General features: G+C 38.6%; 1 protein-coding gene and 1 long non-coding RNA gene across 2 annotated transcripts in view; one reads left to right on the top strand and one right to left on the bottom strand.

Annotated features, from left to right (window-relative positions):
• Positions 1–27,692, top strand: part of LOC140478876 (uncharacterized) — an 859,005-nt gene that overhangs the window by 455,176 nt on the left and 376,137 nt on the right. The window lies entirely within an intron of this gene.
• On the bottom strand, positions 14,445–27,213 carry LOC140478491 (uncharacterized). The gene is made up of 5 exons (XR_011960775.1): positions 27,133–27,213; positions 17,834–17,885; positions 17,085–17,180; positions 15,779–15,854; positions 14,445–14,647 (listed from the first exon to the last, which is right to left on the bottom strand). It is a non-coding gene; the product is annotated as an uncharacterized lncRNA (long non-coding RNA).

Genomic DNA, 27,692 nt, shown 5'->3' on the forward strand with positions numbered 1-27,692 from the left:
TTATTGCATCCCTAGTTACCTTTTGAGAAGGTGGCGGGAAGCTGCCTTGTACATCTCTACACGCAGATCCAGACCATTATACATTGGAATTAGGTGGTATTAGTTTATAGTTAAAGCGTTATTAACATGAAGAAATTATGAGACTGCTGAAAATAGTGAACCAAGAAAGGGAGATGGAATTACAAAAGGGCAGAAAAGGCAAAAAAAAAAGCAGAAAATGACAAGAAAAGGGAGATGGAAATGAAAAGAATGGAAATGAGATGACTAGAATTAAAATCACAAAGAGAAGAGAAAACAAGTAATCATGTATTTAAGGTTAAAGTGATGCAGTTGAAATAGGGGGAACTAGTTGCTGATGCAGATCCTGGTGGGGAGAATCCGAATCATCTTTAAATTCCATTCAGGAAATGTTTAAGTTTGTACAGGCCATATCAAAATTTCAGGAAAAGAAGAGAATCTTCAAGAGATTTGAAAAGAAGTGAGGCAAATGAATTGGGCAAGTGAAGACTGGACACTTCTCATGCACAGTAAATTGAAAGGTCAAGCACAGGAAATTTGTGCTTCGCTATTAGACAAAGATTCTTGGGATTATGACACTATAACAAAAACAAAACTCTATTCGTTGCATATAAGTTAGTGCCTGACGCAATTGCAAAGCATTCTGAAATTTAAGGAAACAGCCTGGGCAAACCTTCATTGAATTAGAACATTTAAGCAAAGTAATTTTGAAAGATGGTTATGAACATTAAAAGATTAAAACACATATGAAGCACTGAAAGAGAGATTACTCTCAATTATAGAATCAATCATAGAATTCCTACAGTATGGAACCAGACCATGTGGTCCATCGAGTCTACACCAACCCTTCAAAGAGCGCCTGACCCAGATCCATCCACCTGCCCTATCCCTGTAACCTTGCATTTTCTAATGCTAATCCACCTAGCTTGCACATCCCTGGACACTTTGGGCAATTTAGCATGACCAATCCACCTAACTTGCACACCTTTGGTCTGTAGGAGGAAACTAGAGCACTTGGAGAAAATCCATGCAGAACATGCGAACTCCATATCGACGCTCACTGAGGGTGGTATCGAACCAGGGTCTCTGGTGTTATGAGGCAGCAGTGCTGAATTTAAAAACTTTGTAATACGAACAAGCATTGAGGACCAGATACTATAACTGCAAGACTGATGATCATAAAACAATTGCAACATTTGAAAGGCATCTGGATGGATATATGAATAGGAAGAGTTTGGAGGGATATGAGCTGGCTGCTGGCAGGTGGACTAGATTGGGTTGGGATATCTGATTGGCATGGATGAGTTGGACCGAAGGGTCTGTTTCTGTGCTGTACATCTCTATGACTCTCTAAACCTTCCTATCCATCACCTTTGTAAATTGGAAAGGAAGAGGGAAAGGGAGGATGAAAAGAAGGCAAGTAGCCAAGATAAAAAATGAATAGCTGAATTGCCTGAAGCTCTCCTCCTCATGTTAGAGAGGAAAATACTGAGAATGGAAGTGAAAATTGAAGGCTGAAGTTTTTCCCACCGTAATAAAGTTGGACACATTCATTCAGAATGCTGGAAGTCGTGAATAAAACCCAAAGGACTTCTTGGAATTCATAAGAGTGTGACTGAGAAATGAATCTGAAAACATGGATTAAATTATAACTTTAACTGCAATTAGAGGTCGAGGTAAACACTGCTGTGAGTAAGGAAGAGATATACAAGGTAGATGAGAGATATGAAGGATTTTTATCTGAAGGGAAGATAATTCCTTTTTCTTGAAATTAAGCATCAAACCTCATAGCAACACTAAAGGCTACAGGGGTATTCAAACTCTCTTGCTGGCTCCAGAGAATTCAATGAAATCAAAAGCATTGATAAATGGGATACGCGGAGACTATGTCTTAGTTCCATTGTACAAATTCCAACTGGAGTGTGACTTGTTGTCTTGACTAGTGGTAGTTAAAAAAAATTATCTGTGGATGGAGTTCATTTACTCCTGGAGATTGATTTAGTGAATATTATAGTTTTGGCTGTATTCACAGTATGTTCAAGCTTGGCTGAAGAGACAGAACAGTTGCGGAACAGGTTTTGAGTGTTGCTCCAATGTATGTAGTGACCAGAGCAATGGCTCAACCAAGTCCTTTGAAGAGGTCACTGTAATATCACAAGAAAATGTTAGGGTAGTTGAAACTCTAATTAAGAGTTGGATAGCTAAAAAGAAGTGTTTGGTATGTCTCCATTAATTGTGGTTATGTAAACTGATCCAGAGTTTAATGAGTAAACACAGAAACTCAAGTTGAAGCTGAGGGAACACTCTTGAATGTTATTATGTTAAGATTTGAGTTTAAATGGAGACATCCTGTACCCTGCCAATGAAAAATAAACAATTGTTCACCAAAGTAGTATTGCCTGGATATTGTAAGAAAATATTGCACGTAGCATGTAAAATTCCTATGCAAGGCATATAGGAACACGGAAAAACAAGCATTGATAAAGTATTTTACATGGCTAAGACTTTATAAAAATGTAATGTAGCTCTGTAAAATATGTTACACGTTAGGTAATCGGAAAATCTTAAAATGTGATCAAACTAGCACCTTTGATACCCACAATATTTGAAGAACCATGAGTGTTCATAGATTGTGTAGGACCATGACCAAATATGTCAGCAGGACAACCCCATTTCCAGAAGCTATTTCTTTAAGGGCCATTGGAGCAAAAGAAGTAGTGGAAGAGTTAACTCAGTTTATTAGTCATTATAGTCTACCGATTGAAATAAAATCTGATCAGGGTTCTAACTTTATATGTGATGTTTTCCAGGATAGCATTAGCAGTTTGGGTATGAAACAGTTAAAGTCAATTGTATATCATCAGCAAACTCAGGGAGCTTTGAATACATATTACCAAGCTGTCAAAACCATGAGTAAGATATACTGTGATGAACACCCACAGGACTGGGACAAGGGATTAGAATTCTGAAGAAGACTCATACTGGAAAAGAAATATTAATTCTGTTTCTCTCTCCATAGATGCTGCCAGACCTGTTGAGTTTCTCCAGATCTTCCTATTTTTATTTCATATTTTTAACATCTGTAGCATTTTGTTCTTTTTTAGATTACTTACTGTTTTCTATCAGAGCGTCCCCAAATAATCTGTTGTCTTAATTCCATTGGAATTGATTTATCGCCATAATATTAGAGGTCTATAAAATTGATTAGGGAAATGTTTTTGAAATAAAAAGATCAATCCTTTACATGTCCATGCTTCTAGAAAGACTAACACTATTAAAATCTATTAGGGTAGAGTTCTTGAAACAAAAATGATTAATTCGCTTTGTTGGATTTCATGCCCATGAAATCCAACTGAGTCTAGGAAGTCCAACTATGACTCTAGCATGACTCATAGGATCATGTAAGGGTAGCATTTGAAAGTTTCACAAGTGAAAACGAAAGAATGGGGAGATAAAAATTCAACAATTAACAAGTTTCAAGTGAAAGTTGAAGTACTGGTATTGTTGCTTTTGCAAGATGGAACTCTGAAAGGAAAATTCAGTGGTCCACATAAAGTAGTTCAGAGAATTAGTTAAGTCTGTCAGGTGTTAAGATTAGTGGATAATAACAGAGACAGTAAGAGTAAAGTGGAAAGAGAGATGGAGAGTTCTCAAAATTGAACCTTCTACAATTTGATTAGCTAACACAGAAATACTGATAATTAAACACTGTTTTCTCATATTTAAAGAAAGGACTTAGAAAGTATAAGGCAATCCGTACAGACACATCTGATGAATTATGTTCGCTAGGTGGGATGCGGATGTAGGCGAAAGTGAGGACTGCAGATGCTGGAGATCAGAGTCAAGATTAGAGTGGTGCTGGAAAAGCACAACAGGTCAGGCAGCATCCGAGAAGCAGAAAAATCGACATTTCGGCAGGAGCCTTTCATCCTAATGATGTGGATGTACGCAAAAGTCAGGAGTGATAAAACAGCGTCCATATCAGTTAAGCCCAGCAAAACAAGCTCAGGGGGAAACAGAGATGCAATTTCTGCTGGAAAATCACTTGACTGAACCTAGTCAAAGCATCTGATGTTCACTAACAGTATTAGTTCCTAAAACAGTTGGATCAACTAGATTCTGTATTCATTACAGAAACATATATGTGTCACAAAGACAGTGTCAAATCTAATTCCACACTTAAAAGACTGCATTTCCATGATTGGTAGTGCCTCACTCTTTTCTAGGGTTGATCTATTGAAATATCAATAACATAAAGGACTAAAACAAATCTGCCTTTGTCATAGCAAATTGGTTATACCTATATCCAGCGTTGCCATTTGTCTTAAAGAGAACCCAGCTGCATTCAAAAGGCTATGAAAACTTTAACTTTGTGAATTGATGTATTATGATACTTTTTTAAACTTTTGTTAATAGCTCTGGAAGCAATGAAGTTGATTTTCATTTGTTAACCCAGAGAGATATAGCACCCACCTTGGTTGGTTGTTATAAGATCCTTTTCCTTGTGGATAACTTGTTCCCAGCTCTCATTAATTTATATTTCAAAAAGAGACAACTTAACCAGGTATTCTTAACTTAACAAAGAGTGACTATTTGCTCAATATAAGAATCATTAGCATCACAACACACATACAAACCGTTTAAAGGGAAGATCAGAGACCAAAGTGGTAAAAGTTAGAAAAAATCACAGATATACAGATCAACCTCTAAATTGTCATGATAGATGGTTGAGTATTGCAGCTTTTGCAGTAGATGTTACTGATAATATTGACACTGGTTGTTGAACATTTGACTTTACAATCCTCAGTTATGCATGATCTGGAGATGCCGGTGTTGGACTGGGGTGTACAAAGTTAAAAATCACACAACACCAGGTTATAGTCCAACAGGTTTAATTGGAAGCACACTAGCTTTTGGAGCGACGCTCCTTACACAATCACCTGATGAAGGAGCGTCGCTCCAAAAGCTAGTGTGCTTTCAATTAAACCTGTTGGACTATAACCTGGTGTTGTGTGATTTTTAACTCAGTTATGCAGGTTGGTTGAGATTCTGTGGCTCTGATTCCTTTAATTGATTTGTGTGATTGAATTCCAGCATTCATCAGGGTGAGAGAGTGTCAGTTGTTGTCCTGTTTCCTTTTTTTTGATTTGAGCACTTGGACGAAAGAGAATCTTCACCTACAACCCACAGTTACAAGAGAATAATTCGTTATTTAATTACCTCCACAGCTCAAACCCAGGCTGATACAAATGAAAAAGTTTAGTTCCACAAGCACACTCCAGCAGAGTTGAAACTTCTTTTTAAACTCCTATCCTTGTTTATTCTTCAGATAGAAAATCACAAAGATATGTCTGCAATTTAGTATATAATCCAAAGGGGTGCCTTGCTGTTGCTGTCTTAAGCTTCTAGTTACCTTCAGACTATGCTGACCTGAACCTTCTCCCCCTTTGAAGGACTGTTGTTTGAATTTTCTTTTGCATTCATATGATGTGATATTTTGACAGACCATCTCTCCAGGTAACCACTTTATTTACATCTTCAGCCGTTTTTGGATATATCAGCTGTCTTTTACAAAAAACAATGCTAGCCTGGGGCCTTGGCTACAGTCAGGCATCCAGTTGGGGTGCTGTCAGCACTGGGATCTGTATCTTTCCAGTCTGGAAGCAGGTCACTTAGTGTCCAGTCGAGAAGTCACTGCTAACACATGTAGTCAAGTGGACAGGCATCAGTCAGGGCTATAGGTAGTACTTGACTAGGGCAGTCTGTTAGGTCTCACCAGAGGGTCTGTGTGCATATCCAACAGATCCAGATTACTTGACTTGGCTGTGCACGGCAGCCAACGACCTGTACAAAGGAAGCAGATGCTCACATGCTTGAGGCAGATTGGTCCCAATAGCGTAGCTACACTCTTCAGCCTCTGGACAATGAGGGCTTTTATCTCCTACTTGTGCACGAATGCTAACATCACAGGGTCCTCTCCTACCTGGGATCCAGCAGTTGCCTGATCTCTGAAAGTCCCCCAAGTAGCAGTGACCTGAGGTGTTTCTTCCTAAGCCAGCAGTGATGTGCTCTCCAGCTTTTGCTTCCAAATCTATTCTACATCAAGTATGTATCACCAGAAGTCAAAATGACACTATAAGCAATCATCAGGGTCCCAGAAATTTTCTGTAAATTTGTGGATAATTCAAAAGGAGAGTTTTCTTTAACTGTGATGCAAGTATCTTAGCTGGTGGTGGGTGAGGAAAGTAGTATTACAAGTGCGTCCTTCACGGCCTTGGAACTGTCTTTTTCAGAGGTGCTGGAGAGTCTTTCTTGTGAACCAGCCCTCTTGACCACTGAGACAGGGGACATCTCACTTAAACCTACAAGGCACAAAGGGAGAAGATGATGTGGTCAAGGGTAGTAGTGGTGTGCAGTGAAGGACACCAATATATCCATAATGACAACAATGAGCCAAAGGTGCAGTGAGCGCAGGAGAGGTTAATACGATAGATGAGGTAGGGAAAGGATTTTTGTTGAAAGGAAAATTAACCCCTATTCCTCAAATGATACAATTAAATCTCTAACCATATTAAAGGTAAAGTCACCATACCTCTACCAGCCATAGATCTGCGCTCTCATTAGAGAGGGGTCAACTGGACGTTGTTTAACCTGAGGGTCATTATGCCTCAGGCAAGGAGAGAGAGGTCAAGAATATGGCATCCTCATGGTAACTTCAATCGGTGCAGGAATTGAACTTCTCCTCTATGCTTTAGTCTGCATCACAAACCAGCTGTCGAGCCAACTGAGCTAACTGATCCTCTCTAACATTTTTTAAAAATCCTTCATGGAATGAGGGCTTCACTGGCTAGGCCAGCATTTATTGCCCATCCCTAATTGCCCAGAGGGTACTTAAGAGTCAATCAAATTGCTGTATGCCTGAAGTCACATGTAATCCAGACAAAGTAAGGCATTAGTGAGCCAGATGGGTTTTTCCAGCAAACGGCTATTGATTCATGTTCATTATTAGACCCTTAATTCCAGATTTTTATTGATATAGTTCCCCAGAACATTACCTGGGTCTCTGGATTAACAATCAGCAATAATATCACTACACATTAAATATTAGGGGATAAATAAGCAACACAAACTCTTGCTGGACAAAGATATATTTTTCCTCTAGATAGCACATTGAAAGCCTAAGTTTTGGTAGATGGAATTAATGGAGAGAAAAATCTTTTCCTTTGTACACAGTGCACTTAGAATGTGACTTAATGTCCAGAACATTGACATTTGGGATAGTTCAGAAAAAGTCCATGGATGGCGTTGACTTAATCCTGGTTAATGATTTTACAGGCGCAAAGGTTGTAGCTTTAAGCCATAATCACAGTAAGTCTGAGTGAGGTTACGGATTTGGAACAGTTACAAGAAAATGTATGGTGACTTGAGCTATAGCTAAGCAAAGTCCATCACCAGGGATCAAAGTGACACTACAAGTAAATATTAGCAACCCAGAAACTTTATTTAAAGTGGGTAAAGTGGATAATTCAAAAGAAATGTTTAGGAAGTCTTTTTATCCGAGGCTCAGACAGGTCTGGAGTTAAGCAAGGTAACACAATAAGCTCTCGCAGAAGTTCAGCCTGAGGGAGTTCTCAAGTATTCTGTTAAAAATAATCCTGATTTGGAGATGCCGGTGTTGGACTGGGGTGTACAAAGTTAAAAATCACACAACACCAGGTTATAGTCCAACAGGTTTAATTGGAAGCACACTAACTTTCGGAGTGAAACTCCTTCATCAGGTGGTAGTGGAGGGCTACAATTGAGCCCTCCACTGCCACCTGATGAAGGAGCGTCACTCTGAAAGCTAGTGCTTCCAATTAAACCTATTGGACTATAACCTGGTGTTGTGTGATTTTTAACTTTTTAAAAAATAGGATTGTGATTAGAAAATGGAGATCTTCTCACCGCTATGCAGATAAATACTGAATATTTATTCATCGGGTAGTGGTTCCACCCAGATTTTGTAACAATATATTCTGGTAGCACATGAAATTCCTACGGCAAGACATGTAGTAATAGTGGAAGCTAAATCATGATAAACAAGCATTTTACTGGCTACGTCTTCATAAGGGTATAGTGCAGTTTTGTAAATCATGGCAAGTTGTGAAAAACCTTAATAGACTGTACACCTTTAATTAATACTCATACCAGCTTTTGAGGAACCATTTAGTAGGGCATTAGGATGCATCGGACCATTAGCAAAATCAAACGTGGAACGCCATTATATCCTTACAATTATGGGTACGACACCTCAGATCCCAGAAGCCATACTTTGAGATGACCCCAATGAAAGTTATGGTGACAAGGTTTTTTTATTTACTTGTTAAGGAATATTAATAGAAATACAGCACTGTACATGATTCCAATTTTACGTATAAATGTTTTCAAGACATAATGTAGAGTCTTCCTAACTCTATAGACTTCACAAATGGGAGCAGGATCCAAATGTGGAGATGCTGCCCCATATTCCAACAGCTCCAATTTTGGCTGCAGGGGAATAGGGTGAAATGACAATCCACACAAGTGAGAAATCCAAATTCAACAGGGCTATTTGAACATAGCGTTCACTTCAAACAAATTCCACTTTGGTTATTGCCAGACCCTTAACTGGCAGAGTGGGAGCCACAAATTGTTAGAGTAGAAGAAGTACTGTTGAGAATGGATAATATCTGATTAAGTGTCATGATCTTAAGTTGTTTTTTAAATTGCCTCATCATTGAACATGGATTAGAATGTTTAAGCTTCAATGAAAGGTTTAGCAAAAAAATCTCTGCAGATAATCTGGTGTAGTTCAGAAAAAAAGTGTTTTGTTCATGTAGTTTTAACAGACATATTTGTTGACATTTTCCAATGACTACCATTATGCTATTATGATTGGCTGTATTTCAAATCCTGCAATTATATCAGAGAGTTCTGAGTCCACAGTAAAAAGGCAACTAAAGGATTCACTGTTTTGTTTTAGAAATCTGAATAAAAGTTCGTTTTTATAAGAGTGTAACCATTGAGAGATTTTATATGAATAAGTTTCATAAGTGACAAAATTTTTAACTATCAAGTGTGAATTAGTGAAGGCTGTATTACATTATTTTTCAAATGATTCCTGAGATCTTCCATTGATGGATTTGGGGTGATTAGCTTTGGGGCATAAGTGGCTTGGGGGATCATGGGAGTAGGTGGGGTCAGGTTGGTATCGAGATGGAATGGGGGTAGGTGGGGGCAAGGGGGTGGTTGCAAGACACAATTTTCCTTGGGATATCATGTGATACTTGAGGGCACATGAGCATCTTGTACTACCTCACTTGGGTAAATTGGGTATTGTGGAGCTCTTTAAATTAAAATGAATCTGCCAACCTCAGTAGCCATATTACAGTCAATACCCTCATATGAAATGCGTATAATGCTATAACTTAGAAGGGGAACCTGATTCCTAAGGATCCTCCAACTAAAAAGGTTGGAGGGTCAATGCCTGAGACCTTACCAATACAGATAATGTGATGGCCTGATATTTAAGTCTATAATTACGTGGTCTGATTTCAGTTATTTCCTCTTTCACCTGATGCATCAGGTACTACTTGGATTGAGTAGAAATCCGTCTGATAAATTTTCTGCTTTCTCTCTCAGACCTTGTAGCATCAGTACTGTAAAACTAGTGTTTCTTTTTAATCTTCAGTTCTATAACAATTTTGCTATGTAAATCCTTGCTCTTTTCCTTCATACTGCAATATCAGGTGCTTAGCTGCTTATTAAATTCAGTTCACAGCTGATTAAGATAACAGATGCTATTTCTTCATTGTCTGGCCTGCTGTGTGTAAAATAAGCCTATGATGACTGAAAATAGAAATATCAGCAAATGTAAATATTTCAAAAGACTTCAGTAACCCAGTTAAACTCTGAATAACACGAATAGCTATTTCTTTACTCCCATTGAAGTATTTTTCATAATTATAGAAGAATCTTTTTAACAAATACGATTGAAACTCCTCAGTTGTTGAAAATGGAGAGTTAAGGTCAACCTCTGTATTCTTTTGATATAGTGTTGTTGGAAAGGAATAGAATTGCATTTCTGCAGGGCTTTTCTGATCTCAGGATTTTCCATTGTTTTATAGCCAATGACATATATTGAGGTGTAGTTACTGTTGCAGGAATTGCAAGGACTAAAGATTATAGATAACCATTTTCACATTTATAATGTAAATTACCTGTTGTTATGATCCCAATAATTAGTATTATTGGACAGGCTGGATCTTTGCTTTGATCTGGCTTGATTGACCATAATATTTTAAAGGATAGAATGTACAGAATAACCAAGAGATTAACCAACCGTATTCCAGGGTTGAATTGAAATGCCGAACAAAAATCTTCATTGTACAAACTTAAAGAAAAAAACCCCTCAACAACAGTGACCAAATAGACATACTGAACAGGTAAGTTAATGGTTCTAAACCATATAAACTTTGTACAGAGGAACCTCAATTATCTGAATATCAATTATCCGAATTACGGATTATCCGAAGAAGATCTCAAGGTCCCGCAAAAACATTACATCAAAGATTTTCCTGTACTGAAGAATATGTGAAAGTGCTGGCAAAAACAAAGAAACACAAGCACCTCAAGCATCAGCGACTGGATATTTTTTAGGTAATGGTGAGTTACACAGCCCTTTGCAAAAGTAAGTGTTTTACAGTATTCCCGTCACTTTACCGGGCCATTCATTAAAAAAAAGGCCGAGAAAGAAAACACATGTGCGAGGCGGTGCTTCTGTCTTTCTATCATGACACTGAGTTCCCAAAAATTGACAAATGCTGTTACAATAGAAGCTGTTCGCAACCTTGTTTAATGCTGGGATTTCATATGCAGTATTTATGTGATGGTAAGGGTTTAGTCCTTCTCAGTTTAACCTCTAATTTGCGGAATGCAAGGATTAGTTTGTTTAAATAGCAGACTCATTAAAATTATAGATTTAAACAAATTCTCTGGTAGAGCACAGCGTTAGATCAGTATGGCTTCCCTTGTTTAAGGTAAAATCAATTATCCGAATAATCAATTATCTGAACAAAATAGTGCCTGCCCATCTCGTTCGGATAATTGAGGCTCCTCTTACACAGAGTCAAACTTTAGAATTAAAATGAGATAAATGAATTAACGGACAAATAGTGGTTGAACACCCCGTAGACTACACTTTGTTGTTCATGAGAGATCTCACCTTGATGTTAGTGATGTTGTGGGTTACAAGTTATCATTAAACTATGTTTCTTTTGCAAGAGATTCGAATCTTCCATTTTTAAGATCTAGAATTGGAACCCACAAAGCCTCTCCAACATAAATTGTCTCAATGAAAGTTCACATCTTTATACTTCAACCTCTTCCCCAATACAGAGTTTCCCAGGATTCCCAGGACTGCTCCAAAGCATCTAATTATTCAACAACATTAGGTTTTACCAAATAGCCAGCTTCACTGAGCTGCAGCCGAATTTCTCTCAGTTCTAATCTTACTTAGCTTGTGGGCTTCCTTCACCCTTCTCTAACTGCACAGAGCTTTTAATATGTCACAGTGGCATCTTCTCAAGTCTAACTTTCTTCCATAACATGAAGCCATTGCTCCTTGGGACTTCTCCTAAGCTATAACTGCCTGGAGTCTGTCTGGAGTCTTCCTGCCTGGAGCCACTTCTGCTTCAGCACTCTCTCAGCTCCAAAATGAAAAAACCCCTTTCCCAGTGAATAAACACTCAGTTAAATTTAAACCACGGAAAAATCTTGACATCCACCAATCTCCATGATGAAGTTAAAAATCACACAAACCAGATTATAGTCTAACAGGTTTATTTGGAAGTACAAGCTTTCAGAGCACTGTTCCTTCATCATGTAGCTAGTGAAGCAGAATCATAGGACACAGAATTTTTCCCACAATATCGTAGTGTCATACAATTGATGCGATATATCGAACAAACCTAGATTACTGTTAAGTCTTTCATCTTTTAGAATGGGTTGCAAGTTTCTATTCATTAACATGTAAATCCCAGAACTTCTTTCAAGCCACTTTCCCAAGATAACGAGGTTTTCTAAAAAAAAGTGACATCTCAGCTCAGACAATACATTAAAGGTGTTAGGTTAGCATCTGTATATATTCCAAATCTTGAGTCAGACTGGTTTTATTTCAAAGTACAAATTTATAAAATGTCGCATGGATTGGACTGCCTAGAAATTGTGGGCTTTTGGAACAAAATAGAATGTATCTGCAAATGCACATTCACCCCATAGACTTAAATGTATGTGTGCGTGTATGTGAGGGAGAGAGTGAGGATGTCTGTGTGTGTATGTATGTGTGTGTGTGAGAGAAAGAGTATGAGTGTGCGTGTGAGAGTGTATGTTTGTGTGCCTTCTTGATAGAGTGCATGCATGAGTATGATGGAATACATGCCTGTGAGAGGGTGTGTGCATGGGTATGAGTGTGGGGTATGTGTGTGTGCCTGAGAGAGAGCATGTGTATAAGAGATGGTCTGTGTGACATGAACCCAAGAGCTGCTTGAGGCAATCCTCGTGCGTACCGAACTTGGCTATCAGCCTCTGCTAGGCGACTGTGCGTTGTTGCATATCCCGAAGTCCACCTTGGAGGACAGTCATCTCCATGACGACACAGCCTGCACTGGGCTGTTCACAATCTGCTCCTTTGTCTTTACTATATGCTTTCAAATTAATTTAACTCCAAATCCCTCTGGATTATTAGTACTGAAAGCTTTTCAATATCACATAGCCAGTTATGCAATCTCACCTGCTATTTTTACAGCTTCATCTCTTCTACTTTGAGTTAATTGAACAATTAATTCACCAGTTGAAGGTTCATAATTTCAGGGTTTTTAAAGAAATTTACAAAGTGAGAGAGTAGTTAGCTACATGGAATGTTATTTTAATCTTCACTCAGAAGAGAGGAGAGAGATGGTTTCTCCTTCACAGGTTGAATGTTCCTGCTGTATTGTCCAACCACAAAGCTATTTACCCAGGATCTAATAAAGAAGTTATTACAATGCTGAGTATTGCAGAATACACAACTGATTCTGGTTGAAAAAACAGTCATAAGTCTATCACTAGACAAAACTGAACTTACACCCATCTATGGAGCCGAGGTATCTATTATTCACCCACACCACTTGAATAAGCACCCCTGGAAATGCAACACAGAGTTCCAGTAATGCATTTTTTAAAGTCTGCAACACCTTATTCCACATTTCCTAAGTTTGAGCAATAATTTTTTCCCATGTCTATGTCTAAAAAGTAAACATTATTTTTGCAGAAATGGCCATAAATGGCCATTTAACCTGTTAGTTAAATGCAAATTGAAACCATATGGGTGGTATTACTGAATAACTATTCATTTGGAATATCACAGCCAAATGTTGTTTTGCAGTCCATGAATGGAAAAAGTGACAAAATTGCACCTGGCTGAATGTGTTAAAAATAACTGAGTCTAAGGTTGGTAGTTTGCTGATGTCAACTTGCATGGACAAGAAGTTGAGGAGGCATGCAGGGACATTGATGGGAAGAGCTAATATTTGGTGATCAACAGTCTCCAGGCACCCACTCTGAATATGTGCCCTCTCGTTTCTCAGTGAAGGCGAAGAGGATCTGAAGTGTCATTTAAATAAAATGAGTTGGGGCTTTAAAGAGATACACATACATGGAAATAAGGTAGTCTCTATTCAATTGTGCGATTTTGAAATCACAATTGGAGAATTGGGAACATTTTTCTCATCATTGAGAATTTGATTTTTTCATTCTTACTGTACTTTCCCAGCTTTCTCACCATTAGCCATGCAACACTGGGGAGAGGTGCATTCCGCCTTCTGCGTTAGTTAAGGGTAAACATTGGTCAGGATATTGGGAGACCTTTTCCGTGGTTCTTTAAGATGAGATTTTTTACATCTATCTGAGAAGGCAAAAGTGGAACCATCTCTGCGTGTAATCTATAAAACCCACTCACAATATTAAAAACCTGTATTAGGTCACCCTTCAATCTTTTTATGTCTAAAAGAAATAACCTGTCAGTTATGTATCCATTTTGTCAATCTTTATCACACCTTCTCTTGTATTATGGATAATCATGGTCTTCAGGACTTTGCATGTTACATTTCCCACAGCATTTCTATAAAATAGTGACAGTTTAATTTCTCTTGTTATTGCTTCTAAATATTACCAATACTAGAAATTAGAAATGGGTGGAACATAAAGTTATCTTGTCAAACAGGCAACTGAGCTTTAATGGGTTTTAATGTATATTCTTTCACTTCCCTTTTAAACTAGATATGGAGGTTTGATCCTCCATGTTCATGATGTTTGATGTCAGAATCAGAAACAGAATACATGTGTTAATGAGACAATTTATTACTGTCCAGTACATAAACTGATATTGAGCACTAAATAAATGTTAAACACAGAACAAATTAATTGATGGAATTCATCCTGATTTCATGTGATCTGAAAATGATCTCTTCCAGGCCTTCCAGGTTTGATGTTTGACTGCACTTTTGATTTCTAACAGGTAGCAAGCTTGTACTTTTTTGTTGAGGCCACATAGCTTGCTCACAGGGTCACCCACCTGGATGGAAAGAGGGTGGGGAATTAGCAGTCAGATAAGTATTGTGGGTGATATATTGCGAGCTTGGATGTTTTGGGTGGGCTGAAACTCACAAATATGCAATGTGCATTGAGGGAAAATGTATGATAAACAGAATCAGGTCACCAAGGTTGATAGACCAGTGACTCCTTGTCAAAGCTTTGACAAGTACATGGAGGTAGAGGCGGTAAGCCTGATAGTCTTTCCTTGCACAAAACAAATGAGTGATGGAATTGGAAATAAAGCACAACAAGCTTTCTGTTGTCATCTGACAGATGACAAGACCCTGACTCAGACCCAGATTTCAAATAAGTTACATGGACTCTTATTGGTAAAATATGCTGCACTTTCCAGAACATGTCTAACATAAGTGCACACTACTTAAGATACATTATCTGAGTTAGTAGCTATTAGGAAAGATTTGACAGTGTGCCATAACTTTTATGATTGTTTATCTTTAGACAAGTGACTTGGAAACAGTATGAGATGTGATTCTGACAAAGTTTTCTAAAGTAGTCAATCAAAATAACAATATATTTTTCTCAAATGTTATAACTTTTATGAAGGATGTTTTATTGAAATTGCAAGTTTTGAAAGCTATGTTGATATGCCGTCTGTAATTTTGTACTTAGTCACACCTCTGCCAGTAACAGAGAAAAGTTTAGTGTAAACAGTATTTGTTTATTTTGTAGTTGATTTCTCACTTTTTCTGCTCAGATGTAACATGTTAATGCATCCTGAGCTCATTCTGTTTTACCATTCTGACAGAGCAGCAGTCCATTTAATTTAGTTTCCATTAAGTGGTTAGATGGTAAGTGTTTTGCTCACGCATGCCACTTGAGAGAAATACACTGTTAGGAATTGATTATCTAGAGGAGTTATGGCAGAGATAGAATTTGTCTGTTAAATGGAACATATAGAATTCTGATTCTTTAACAACTACAAACATGTTGTAGATAATACAATCTCTTCTTGTAAATATTGAACTTATATTGAATTGTGCGTTAGTTTAGCATTTCTATTTTCTAAGAGTTTATTCTTTTGTTCACATAATTGCTGTTGACCGATTACTAGCAACAAAGTATAAGAGGTTAGACATGGAACTAGGAATACCTGCTTTGACCAGAGATCAGTTGTTCATTGTAAAATCAGTTGATTTTGATATTGTGGCTTACATTATTATCATTATCTGCCAAAACAAAATTGTTAACGTTAAAGTAAGAAAATTATTGTACATTGTACTTTTGTATGGAAATGCCAATTCAAGAAAAAGAGCTGAATAATATACAGCTCCTGACAAGATGCAAGGTGCCGGAGAGAATCAAAAAGATTGATCTTGCATAAGCATTGGAAATAAAGATTTAAAAGATGAAAATTCATTTATTCAACCATAGTATTGTAATTTTTTTATTCAGGATTTATACAGACGCTAAAGTTGAACCAAGCTCTCTGAATAAGAGAATGTGTGTATACCTTAAACTTCAGATCGTATTTTTGCCATACTGGAGTTTTCAGTGTGACACTCTGCTGCTCTTTGTATAGTGCGTGAATGACCAATGCCAAGTTAAACTGTTTAATTGCATTCCCACAATTAAGGGAAGGAGGACATGACAGTGCCCTGTGGATGCATGTTAAATATACTTGTTTATATATGAAGAATATTTGATGCTATCTCCTTTGCTACTGTTCTGTATTCTGGTTAAAAGGAAAAGCTGGCAGCATAGCTTGATGAGAAGTCAGCTGTTTTAGTTGACAGTAACAAAATGGCAGTACGGGAGTGGTGTAAGATTTAAAAAAAGAATATTGTGTGAGCAATAACACCTCTGAAAAATTCATTTGCAGCTGGGATCTTATCCTGTCCAATGCTAAAAGTTTTGGACAAATCAGCATTCATGGCCAGTAAGGATGCCAGTCTCTGTTCACTGTTATGGTAACCAGCCAGGAGGCAGATCTATTGGACACGTCATTCAAATTGGTCTGTTTCAGCTTGAAGAGCTGCATCAGTGGCTTCCAATGTGAACGTGTTTTTGTTTTTTTTTAGTATGCATTGCATACTAGAAAATACTTCCTCTGTGGCAGTATACATTTGAGAGTTTCAGATTTTTCAACTCTTTGTACCAAACGTATGTTGCAGTCAACTCCAAAATTCTCATTTTAAAGCACTAATAAAAACAGCAATTAGTGCACAGTAATTAAAATGTTCATCGCCATATTAAGTATCTAATGCTATCTCAAGAAAATACTTGAGCAAACAGGTTTGGTGTTATTACATTAATCAAATGAGTGTAAGTTGCACATCACTACAAAACTCTGTTCATAATATTCAGATTACTTTTCGAAAAATAAATGATATGATAAGATTAGAGGTTTATGGAAATATATAATATGCTTGATATTAGATTTTTAATTTCACACATACCTGTGCTACATTTGTACATTTCACCACATGCCACCTATTAACATGTTGCTTTTAGATCGCATTTCCATATTGTGTGCCGTTCTCATAATCTTTAAACTAAAGTAGAAACATTCGGACATACCATTAAAAACCATAGTTATTTTTTAACCCAGCCTGCATAAATGAAATGTTATCCAAATTATTAGCATACATGTGAAATGAGTACTCTCACGCTGCAATTTTTGCCAAATAGGCATTTTAGTAACAAGAGGTAAAGCATCTGCTTAAAATATGCAACATTAGAATTTAATTTCACCACCGAGATGCTTTTGTGCGATTAGGGTTGCTGCAGAGCACATGAACATAGCGTTACGTGTCGGCAGGTGCATGCCACCAAATTACTGCTTTTAATTTGCATATTCATCTGCTAAGAAGCATGTCATTATCATATCAAAGGGATACTGAGCAACATCTAGCTTCAAGAGATGTGGCATAGTTTCAATTTGAGCAATTAATGCAAGATGAGGACACTCTCTGTGTCATGTCTCCCAGGGCTAGCGGCAGTCAAGCTTATTGTGAGATGCCAGGAGGACTGAGGCACCAGTTGGCATAGAAGGGGTGGTTTGTATGATAAACTGGAGCAAATATCAAAAGCTATGCTTAATGAAATGTGTTTTTGTTTTTAAGAAAATCTGATTATCAAGACGATTGGTACAGTATAATTCTTGGGTACATCTCAGTTAGCATTTCTCTAGCAGTGTAATAATTACCTTGAAGGTGATTTTCTTTCTGTTTCCAAAACTCCTTGCTCTTTTTCAGGTACTAGAGAAGTTAGGGGAGATTTAGTAGGTCTTTTCAAAATGATCATGTTCACAAATTCCAAAAATAGCAAAACACTCTCATAAGCCCATAACAAAAACCAACAAAATATTGTTTAAGAAAGGCTATAAGTCAATGCCTGGAGATGATAAACCTGTAAGTCTGACATTGGTGGTGGGCAAGTTATTGGAGGTGATTCTGAAGGTAGGGTTTACATGCATTTAGAGAGTCAAGCATTGATTAGAGGTAGTCAGCATAGTTTTATGCAAGGAAAATCGTGTCTCACAAACTTGATTCAGTTTTTTGAGGAAGTAACCAAAACAATTGATGAGGTAAGAGCAGTAGACATTGTTTACTTCAACTTTGGTAAAGCCTTTGACAAGTTCCCACATGGTACACTGATTAGTAAAGTTAGATCACATGGGATTCAGCCTGAGCTTGCCAATTGGATGCAAAATTGACTATATTAGGAGACAGAGGGTGGTGGTGGGGGGTTGTGTTTCAGACTGGAGGCCTGTGACCAGCAGTGTTCCACAGGGATCTGTACTAGGTTCATTTTTGTTTGTTATTTATGTAAATCATTTGGATGAGAATATTGGAGACATTGTTAAAATTTGCAGATGACACCAAAATTGGCGGTATAGTGGACAGTGAAAAAGGTTACAAAGAGATCTTGATCAATTGGGCCAATGGGCTGAAGAGTGGCAGATAGAGTTTAATTTGGATAAATATGAGGTATTGTATTTTGGTAAAACAAACAAGGACAGGCCTTATACAATTTATGGTAGGCCCTGGATAGTATTGTAAAACAGAGATCTAGGGGTTCAGTTACATAATTCTTTGAAATTTTCATCAATGTTAGACAGGATAGTTAAGAAGGCATTCAGCATGCTTGCCTCATTGTTCAGACCTTCCAGTACATCATGTTAAGTTTGTATGGGACATTGGTGAGGCCTGTTCTGGACTACTGTGTGCAGTTCTGGTTACCCTGTTGTTGGGAGGATATTATTAAACTGGAGGGGATTAGGAAAAGATTTACCAGGATGTTGCTGGGGATGAAGATTTTGAGATATAAAATAGACTGGAAACGCTGTGACTTTTTTCACTGGAGCATGCGGTGTTGAGCTTTATAAACCTTATTGATGCATAAATAAGGTAAATTACAAGGATCTTTTCCCTAAGGTGAGAGAGTTCAAAACTAGGGGGCATATTTTTAAGGTGAGAGGAGAGAAATTTAAAAAGGACATGAGGGGCAACCTTTTTACATAGAGAGTAATTTGTGTGTGGAATGAACTTCCAGGAAAAGTGGTGGATGCAGGTACAGGTGCAACATTTAAAATGCATTTGGATAAGTTCATGAATAGGAAAGGTTTGGAGGGATTAGGGCCAAGCTCAGTCAGTTGGGACTAGTTTAGTTTGGGAACATGGTCAGTATGGACTGGCTGGACCAAAGAGTCTGTTTCCATGCTGTATGAGTCTATGACTCTAATAGAGGAACTGAATTGAACAGCATGAAAGTTATCATGAGCATATACAGAACCTTGCAAGGCCATCCCCAAAAATATTTAAATATAGGATAGTCACAAATAAATCAAGTCAAAATTTAACAGAACATCTTTACCCACAGAGAAGTTAAACTGTGGAACTTGCTATCACAAAAAATAGTTGAGGCGATTGACATGGATATGATTGAGAGAAAGTGAGATAATAGAAGGCTATCCCACTCAAATAAGATGGAGAAAATTTAGGCTCATTTAGAACACAAGTACTGACATCAGCTAGCTGGATTTGAAGGTTAAATGCAACTGTGTTTAACAATGTAAATGCTAAAGGGTTTTTCTATTTGTTGATAAATTGGTAAATAAGAGACATAGGAGAAAGTGAGGACTGCAGATGCTGGAGATTAGAGTCAGGGGCGTGGTGTTGGAAAAGCACAGCAGGTCAGGCAGCATCCTAGGAGCAGGCAAATCAACATTTCAGGCAAAAGCCCTTCATCTGGAATGAGGCTGTGAGCCTAGGGAGTTGAGAAATAAATGGGAGGAGGGAGGAGGGAGGAGGGAGGAGGGAGGAGGGAGGGGGGAGGGGGTGGGGTTGGGGGGAAGGTAGCTGAGAGTGTGATACATAGATGGAAGTGGAGGTAATATTAATAGGTCGGAGAGGAGGGTGGAGCTGTAAGATGGGAAGGAAGATGGACAGGTAGGACAGGTCGTGAGGATGGTACTGAGTTGGAAGGTTGGAACTGGGATAAGGTGGAGGGAGGGGAAATAAGAAAACTGGTGAAATCCACATTGATGCCGTGGGGTTGGAGGGTCCCTAGGCGTCGAGTGGCTAGGGAGTGGCGATGGAGGAGGCCCAGTAGCTGCATGGCAGAGTGGGAGGGGCAGTTGAAGTGTTCTGCCACAGGGCAGTGGGGTTGGTTGGTGTGGGTGTCCTGGAGATGTTCACTGGAGCGCTCTGCAAGTAGGTGTCCTGTCTCCCCAATGTAGAGGAGACCGCAACGGGAGCAATGGGTACAGTAAATGAAATGTGTGGACGTGCAGGTAAAGCTCTGAAGGATTTGGAAGGCTTCTCTGGGGCCTTGGAGGAGGTGATGGGGGAGGTGTGGGTGCAGGTGTGCAATTCCTGCGGTGGTAGGGAACGGTGCCGGGAGGGGAGGGTGGTTTGCTGGGGATCATGGATTTGACAAGGGAGTAGCAGTGGCAATGGTCTTTACAGAAAGTGGATAGGGTTGGGGAGGGAACTATATCTCCGGTAGTGGGGTCTGTTTGTAGGTGGCAGAAATGGCAAAGGATGATGCGATGTATTCCATTTGTTGGTGACGGAAATGGTGGAGGATGATGCAATGTATTCTGTTTGTAGGTGTCTGCATGAAACACTATATAGGACAAGCAGGCAGACAACTAGCAATCCACATCCACATACACCAATTGGCCACTAAACACTACAACCCTCGTAGCCATACACGCAGATGACAAGGAGCACAAATTTGACTGAGACAACACAACAATCATAGGACAAGCTAAACAGAGGACAGCCAGAGAATTTCTAGAAGCATGGAACTCATCCACCGACTCCATCAACAAACACATAGACCTAGTCCCAATATTTCAGACACTACAACGAACTACCGGAACCGGCAACCGGAAGCAGCAGGAATGGAACAAAATAAAATCCAGAAGACACAGTACAGCAGCGCTTCACAGGAGGCTCCAAAGCACTGAAGATGTCACTTAGCCAGGGACAAAGCATATGCAAATTAACTTACCAGCTTGGCGAGGAAAGCCACAACCACGGCAACCGGCACCTGAATTACAAACCATTACCCAAACCTTGAACATGTATAAACAGCAAGACATATTTGCATAGCAGCATTAACAAAATAGAACATCCCAAGGCAGTTCACAGAACATTAGCAAATAAAATTTGATAATAAGCTGCCCGAAGAGATAATAGCACAGATAATAAAAACCTTGGTAAAAGAAACTTTTTAAGACTAATCTTAAACGAGCAAAGGAGGTTGAGAGCTAGGAGAAGTCGGAAGGAATTCCAGATTCCCTTATCGAAGGCCCAGGCTAGGAAGCTGTATCATCAATGGTAGAATAATAAATAGGAATTAGGAATGTGAGGAGGCCATTTGGCCCCTCAAGCCTGCTCTGTCATTTGATATATTCAGTTGCGGTCACAATTGCACTTTCCTGCCTACCTCTGATGTTCCAGTTGACTCTCTTGTTAATCATCAATCAATCTACCTCTCTTAAAAGTATTTAATGGCTCTGCTTCCATTGCTTTCCGTGAAAAGACTCGTGACCATCTCAGAGAAATTTCTTCTTCATCTCTATCTAAAATGGGAGACCCTTTCTTTTGAAACTGTATCTCCTTATTCTAATCCCTCCCACAAGGGGACGTATCATTTTATTATACACCTCTCAAGTCTCCTTCCCTTTTTGAAACATACAAGATGACTTCTCCTTCTTGTGAAGTCTAATGGACAGGGAAGCATCCTACTGAACATTTCCTTATAGGATAACCCTTTGATCCAGGAATCAGTTGAGTGAAGCTTCTCTGAACTATTTCTTATGCAATTAAGGCAATCCTTAAGTAAGGAAAGCAAAATTGTATACATCTTTCTAAATGTTGCCCCAATAATGCCCTATACACCAGTTGCAAAATATCTCCATTTTTATTTTCCATTGCACTTGCAATAAACCTTCCATTAGCTTTCCTAATCCTTGCTATAATTACATATGAACTTTTTGTGAATCATTTATCAAGACATCCCCATCCCTATGTATTTCAGAATTCTGCAGTCCCTTTCCATCTGAATAGTATGTTGCTTTGCTATTTTTCCTGCCAAAGTTGTTATGTTCACATTTTCCTACATTAGACTTTACCTGCCATTTTTTTTGTCCATTCACATTGTAGTCCTACAATTCTTTGTGGACTCCTAATGTCCTCCTCTCAGATTATTTTCATATCTGTCTACGACATCAGCATATTTAGCAACAATATATTCAGTCGTTGCAAAAAAATCAATTTTATTTAGATTATAAGTAGTTCAGGACTCAGCACTGATTGCTGCAGCACTCCACTCAGTTCATATTACATAATAATCAAAATGACCCATTTATGCTTATTGTCTAATTCCTGTGAGCTAACCAGTCCTCTATCCATGCTAATGTGTTACCCCACTACACCATGAGCACCTTATTTGTGTAGTAACCTTCTCAAATGCCTTCTGGAAACCTAAGTGCGCCACTTTCACAACTTTTCCCTTATCTGAGTTGCATTTTAATAGATCATTCAAACACAATTTCCCTCTCTCAAAACCATGATAATTTTGCTTGATTGCAATGAGATTTTCTAACAGCTTAGCGAAAGATTCTAGCATTTTCCAAAAGGCTGATGTTAAATTAATTGGCCTGAGATGTTCTGCTTGTTGATCCCTCTGTATTTGAATAGAGTAGTTAATTTTGCCATTTTCCAATCTGATTGGACATTTCCAGAATCTATGGAACTTCAGAAGTTAAAACCAATACATTTACTGTCACCGCAACCACTGGTGTTGTGAACCTAGGATGAAGTCCATCGGGACCTTGGGTCTTGCTACTTTTTAGTTCTGATCATTTTCTCAGTACCATTTCCCCAGTGAACATAATTGTTTTAAGCTCCCTCCTCTCTCTCACCAAGGATTCACAATTATTTCTGGGATGTCATTTGTGTCCTGTACAGTGAAGACAGACACAAAATATATGTTCAGTTCAACCATTATTTGCTTATTTTCCTAGGCTCAGTTTCTAGATAGAGTCATAGAGATGTACAGCACGGAAACAGACCCTTCAGTCTAACTCATCCATGCCAATTGGATAGCCCAACCCAATCTAGTCCCACTTGCCAGCACCCGGCCCATATCCCTCCAAACCTTTCCTATTCATATGTCCATCCAGATGCCTTTTAAATGTTGCAATTGTACTAGCCTCCACCACTTCCTCTGGCAGCTCATTCCACACATGTACCACCCTCTGCATGAAGAAGTTGCTCCTGAGATCTCTTTTACATCTTTCCCTTCTCATCCTAAACCTATTCCCTCTAGTTCTGGACTCCTCCACCCCAGGGAAGAGACTTTGTCTATTTATCCTATCCATGTTCTTCGTGATTTTATAAAACTCTCTAAAGTCACCCCTCAGCCTCTGACACTCCAGGGTAAACAGCCCCAGCTATTCAACCTCTCCCTATAGCGCTCAAATCATCCAACCTTGGCAATATCCTTACAAATCTTTTCTAAACCCTTTCAATTGTCACAAATCCTTCCAATAGGAAGGAGACCAGAATTGCACACAATATTCCAAAAGGCCTAACCAATGTCCTGTACAGTTGCAACATGATCTCCCAACTCCTGTACTCAATACTCTGACCAGTAAAGGAAAACGCCTTCTTCACTATCCTATCTACCTGCAACTCCACTTTCAGGGAGCTATGAACCTGCACTCCTAGGTCTCTTTGTTCAGCAACACTCGCTAGGACCTTGCCATTAAGTGTATAAGTCCTGCTAAGATTTGCTTTCCCAAAATGCAGCATCTCTCATTTATCTAAATTAAACATGACCAGTGTTCACTTCACTTACTCTTTTCCTTTTTAAGTATCTATTATAACTTGCACTATCTACTTTCATATTTCCTGCAAATATTACTGAAAGAAGAGACAGGCTATTGAAGCTTTTTGACTTGAACTGATCAGGACTAAAAAGAGCCAGGAGGGGACATGAGAAGTCTTTGGCAGGTAGAATCAAGGAAAATCATAAAGCTTTCTACATGTATGCCAGGAATAAAAAAATGACTGGAGTAAGATTAGGGCCAGACAAGGACTGTAGTGGGAAGTGGTGTGTGGAGTCCAAGGAGATAAGAGAGGTGCTAAATGAATATTTTTGGTTAGTATTCACACAGGAAAAAGACAATCTTGTTGAGGAGAATACTGAGGTATAGGCTATTAGACTAGACGGGATTGAGGTTCATATGGAGAGGTGTTAGCAATTCTGGTAAGCATGAAATAAATAAGTCCCCTGACCAGATGAAATTTAACCTTGGATTCTCTGGGAAGCTAGAGAGGAGGTTGCAGAGCCTTTGGCTTTGATCTTTATGTTGTCATTATCTACAGGAGTAGTGCCAGAAGACTGGAGGATAGCAACTGTTATGTTCTTGTTCAAGAAGGGGAGTAGAGACAGCCCTGGAAATTATAGACCAGTGAGCTTTACTTTGGTTGTGGGTAAAATGTTGGAAAGGATTATGAGGGATAGGATTTATAATCATCTAGAAAGGTTTTGTGAAGGGTAGGTTATGGCCCAGAAACATTATTGAGTTCTTTGAGAAGGTGACCAAACAGGTGGATGAGGGTAAAGCGGTTGATGTGGTGTATATGGATTTCAGTAAAGGGTTTCATAAGGTTCCCCATGGTAGGCTATTGCAGAAAATACAGAGGCATGGGATTGAGGGTGATTTAGCAGTCTGGGTCAAAAGTTGGCTAGTTGGAAGAAGATGGTGGTTGATGGGAAATATTCACTCTGGAGTTCAGTTGTTAGTATCGCAAGGATCTGTTTTGGGGCCACAGCTGTTTATCATTTTTATAAATGGATGAGGGCAGAGAAGGATGGGTTAGTAAATTTGTGGATGACACTAAGGTCAATAGAGCTGTGGACAGTGTGGAAGGAGGTTGCTGGTTACAGAGGGACATAGATAAGCTGCAGAGCTGGGCTGAGAGGTGGTATATGGAGTTTAATGCAGAAAAGTGTGAGGTGATTCACTTTGGAAGGAATAACAAGAATACTAAGTACTGGGCCAATGGGGAGATTCCTGGTAGTGTGGATCAGCAGAGAGACCTCTGTGTCCATATGATTAGATCCCTGAAAGTTGCCACCCAGGTTGATAGAATTGTTATGAAGGCATACGGCGTGTTAGTTTTTATTGGTAGAGGGATTACGTTTTGGAGCCATGAGGTCATGTTGCCGCTGTACAAAACTCTGGTACGGCTGCACTTGACGTATTGTGTACAGTTCTGGTTGTTGCATTATAGGAAGAATGTGGAAGCATAGAAAAGGGTGCAGAGGAGATATACCAGGATATTGCCTGGTATGGAGGGAAGGTCTAATGAGGAAACGCTAAGTGACTTGAGACTGTTTTTGTTAGAGAGAAGAAGGTTGAGAGGTTAATAGAGACATACAAGATGATCAGAAGATTAGATAGGGTGGACAGTAAGAGCCTTTTTCCTTGGATGGTAATGGCTGGCATTAGTACACGTAGCTTTAAATTGAGTGGTGATAGATATAGAACAGATTTCAGAGGCAAGTTCTTTACTCGGAGAGTAGTAAGAGTGTAGAACAGTAGTAGACTTACCAACTTTAAGGTCATTAGATACGCATATGGATGATAATGGAATAGTGTAGATTAGACAGGCTTCAGATTGGTTTCACAGGATGGCGCAACATCAAGGGCTGAAGGATCTGTACTCTGCTGTAATGTTCTATGTTCTAGAACATAACTGCAGCACTACCAAATCTTAAAGTGAACAATTTATCCTGCATGAGAAGTGGACTCTGATTGGTTGGCAGATGGTCTCTGACAAGTAGAGTCCTTCCATAGTGAAAAGTTAGTTGAAAAGCTTTTATTTAGATTTCAATCATGACGTCAACTTTGATTGGTCAACGCATTGCCGTAGGGAATGCACCAGGGATTTTTTTTCCCCATTTCCAAAGAACAAAGCCCTGCATGTGAGTATTTGCAGTCTTCTGGCAATGAACAACACTGTGATTCCAACTGATTAACTTAAATTGGTTTTTATTATTATTCATATGAATTGCTGAACAAGTCATGATAGCTTAGCAAACTTTGTCTGATCATATTTAATATTGGACAATCTTCCGAGTATCGCAAGCTTGGATTGTTTGAATTGTTGTCAGTATTCTATCCATTACAAACAGCTGACAGGTGTGCTGTTTACTACAATCAGTCATTGGGACATAAAACCTACATACCTAGCATCACACTAGCACTGAAATTCATACACCACATTATTTGTTTGTGTAATAGGCAGAACATCTTTTTGGCTTGACAGCAGTATTTCTGTTAGTAGAGGTTACAGCTCTTGCTGCTACTGCACAACAGCAGTGTGAAACAACCAGCTTCACCCTTTGCTCAAATGTTTGTCACAATTTACCCTTTCAGCGTAATCTGAGGTAGACTAAGCATTTGCAAGAATTATCAGAATTTCTTACATCTCAATTAAAATTCTTTCAGTCCTCTTTGTTCTAAGAACTACCACAGTTTGTCTAATCTTTAGAAGCAAGCGTTAATACTGCTCTGTGGCCCTCATCTTGTGACAAAACTGCCCAATAGGATAATTAAGACAATCTTCACAAAGAATTATTATAAAATGGAATGCTTTGCAAGAAGTGATTATAGACATAAATTTTATCACCCTGATTTTAATTCTGTGCAAGTGGATGGATTTTGAGTGAGTTAAAAACTCATATGTGGTATTCTTGAAAAATAAATTTGTGATAACTTATAAAGGAAAAATATAATGATTTATGGAAAACTCAGAGAAATGGGATTATAATAGTGATGTCTCGTTAAAAAACTAATACTGGCACAACCCAATAGACAAAGTTTCTGTGCTGTAATTCTATGAATACACAATTATGTCTTTTGAGATAGTGCTAAAGATTTTTCAGATATATTTTCTATCCAAATGCATGTCTTACCTCTCAGCTTCTTGCTTCTTCATTCCTGGTATGGAGAGTTGTTTATCCACAGATTCAGACATAGTGTAACTCTATCTCATTAGTTACACAGGCCCATTGTTGAGACTGACAGATGGCCAGTGCCAGCCCTCAGTATATGCATGCTTGCCATCTATTGTACTGAAATGAGGGATGCGGGTAGGAGCAACTAAATGAACAAGTTGTGTGTTCGTGTTCTTTCCTGATTCAAGGTATGAGGCCAATTATGAAAAAGGGAAATCTTGCACAAAGGTTACATGAAAGTTAGCATCAAACGGATTCCTTTCATTTTCAAAGAGCTATTCATGAAATATCTATCTACAGTTAGTCAATATGATTAATAGTGATTAATATGATTAATAGAAAAAGTGAATAAATTTGGCACATTTTATATTTGAACATGGAAATTACTTAACAATGTGGACCACACACGTGCAATGCACTATTACTTATTTGTTTGCAGAGGCAGATTGAATCTGGTGCTATTTTGGGTAACTTCTTCCCAAGAATTAATTCTACCTGCAGTAAGGGTCCATTTACCT

The sequence above is a fragment of the Chiloscyllium punctatum genome, chromosome 6 (genome assembly GCF_047496795.1).
Source record: "Chiloscyllium punctatum isolate Juve2018m chromosome 6, sChiPun1.3, whole genome shotgun sequence".
In the NCBI taxonomy this organism is placed as follows: Eukaryota; Metazoa; Chordata; class Chondrichthyes; order Orectolobiformes; family Hemiscylliidae; genus Chiloscyllium; species Chiloscyllium punctatum.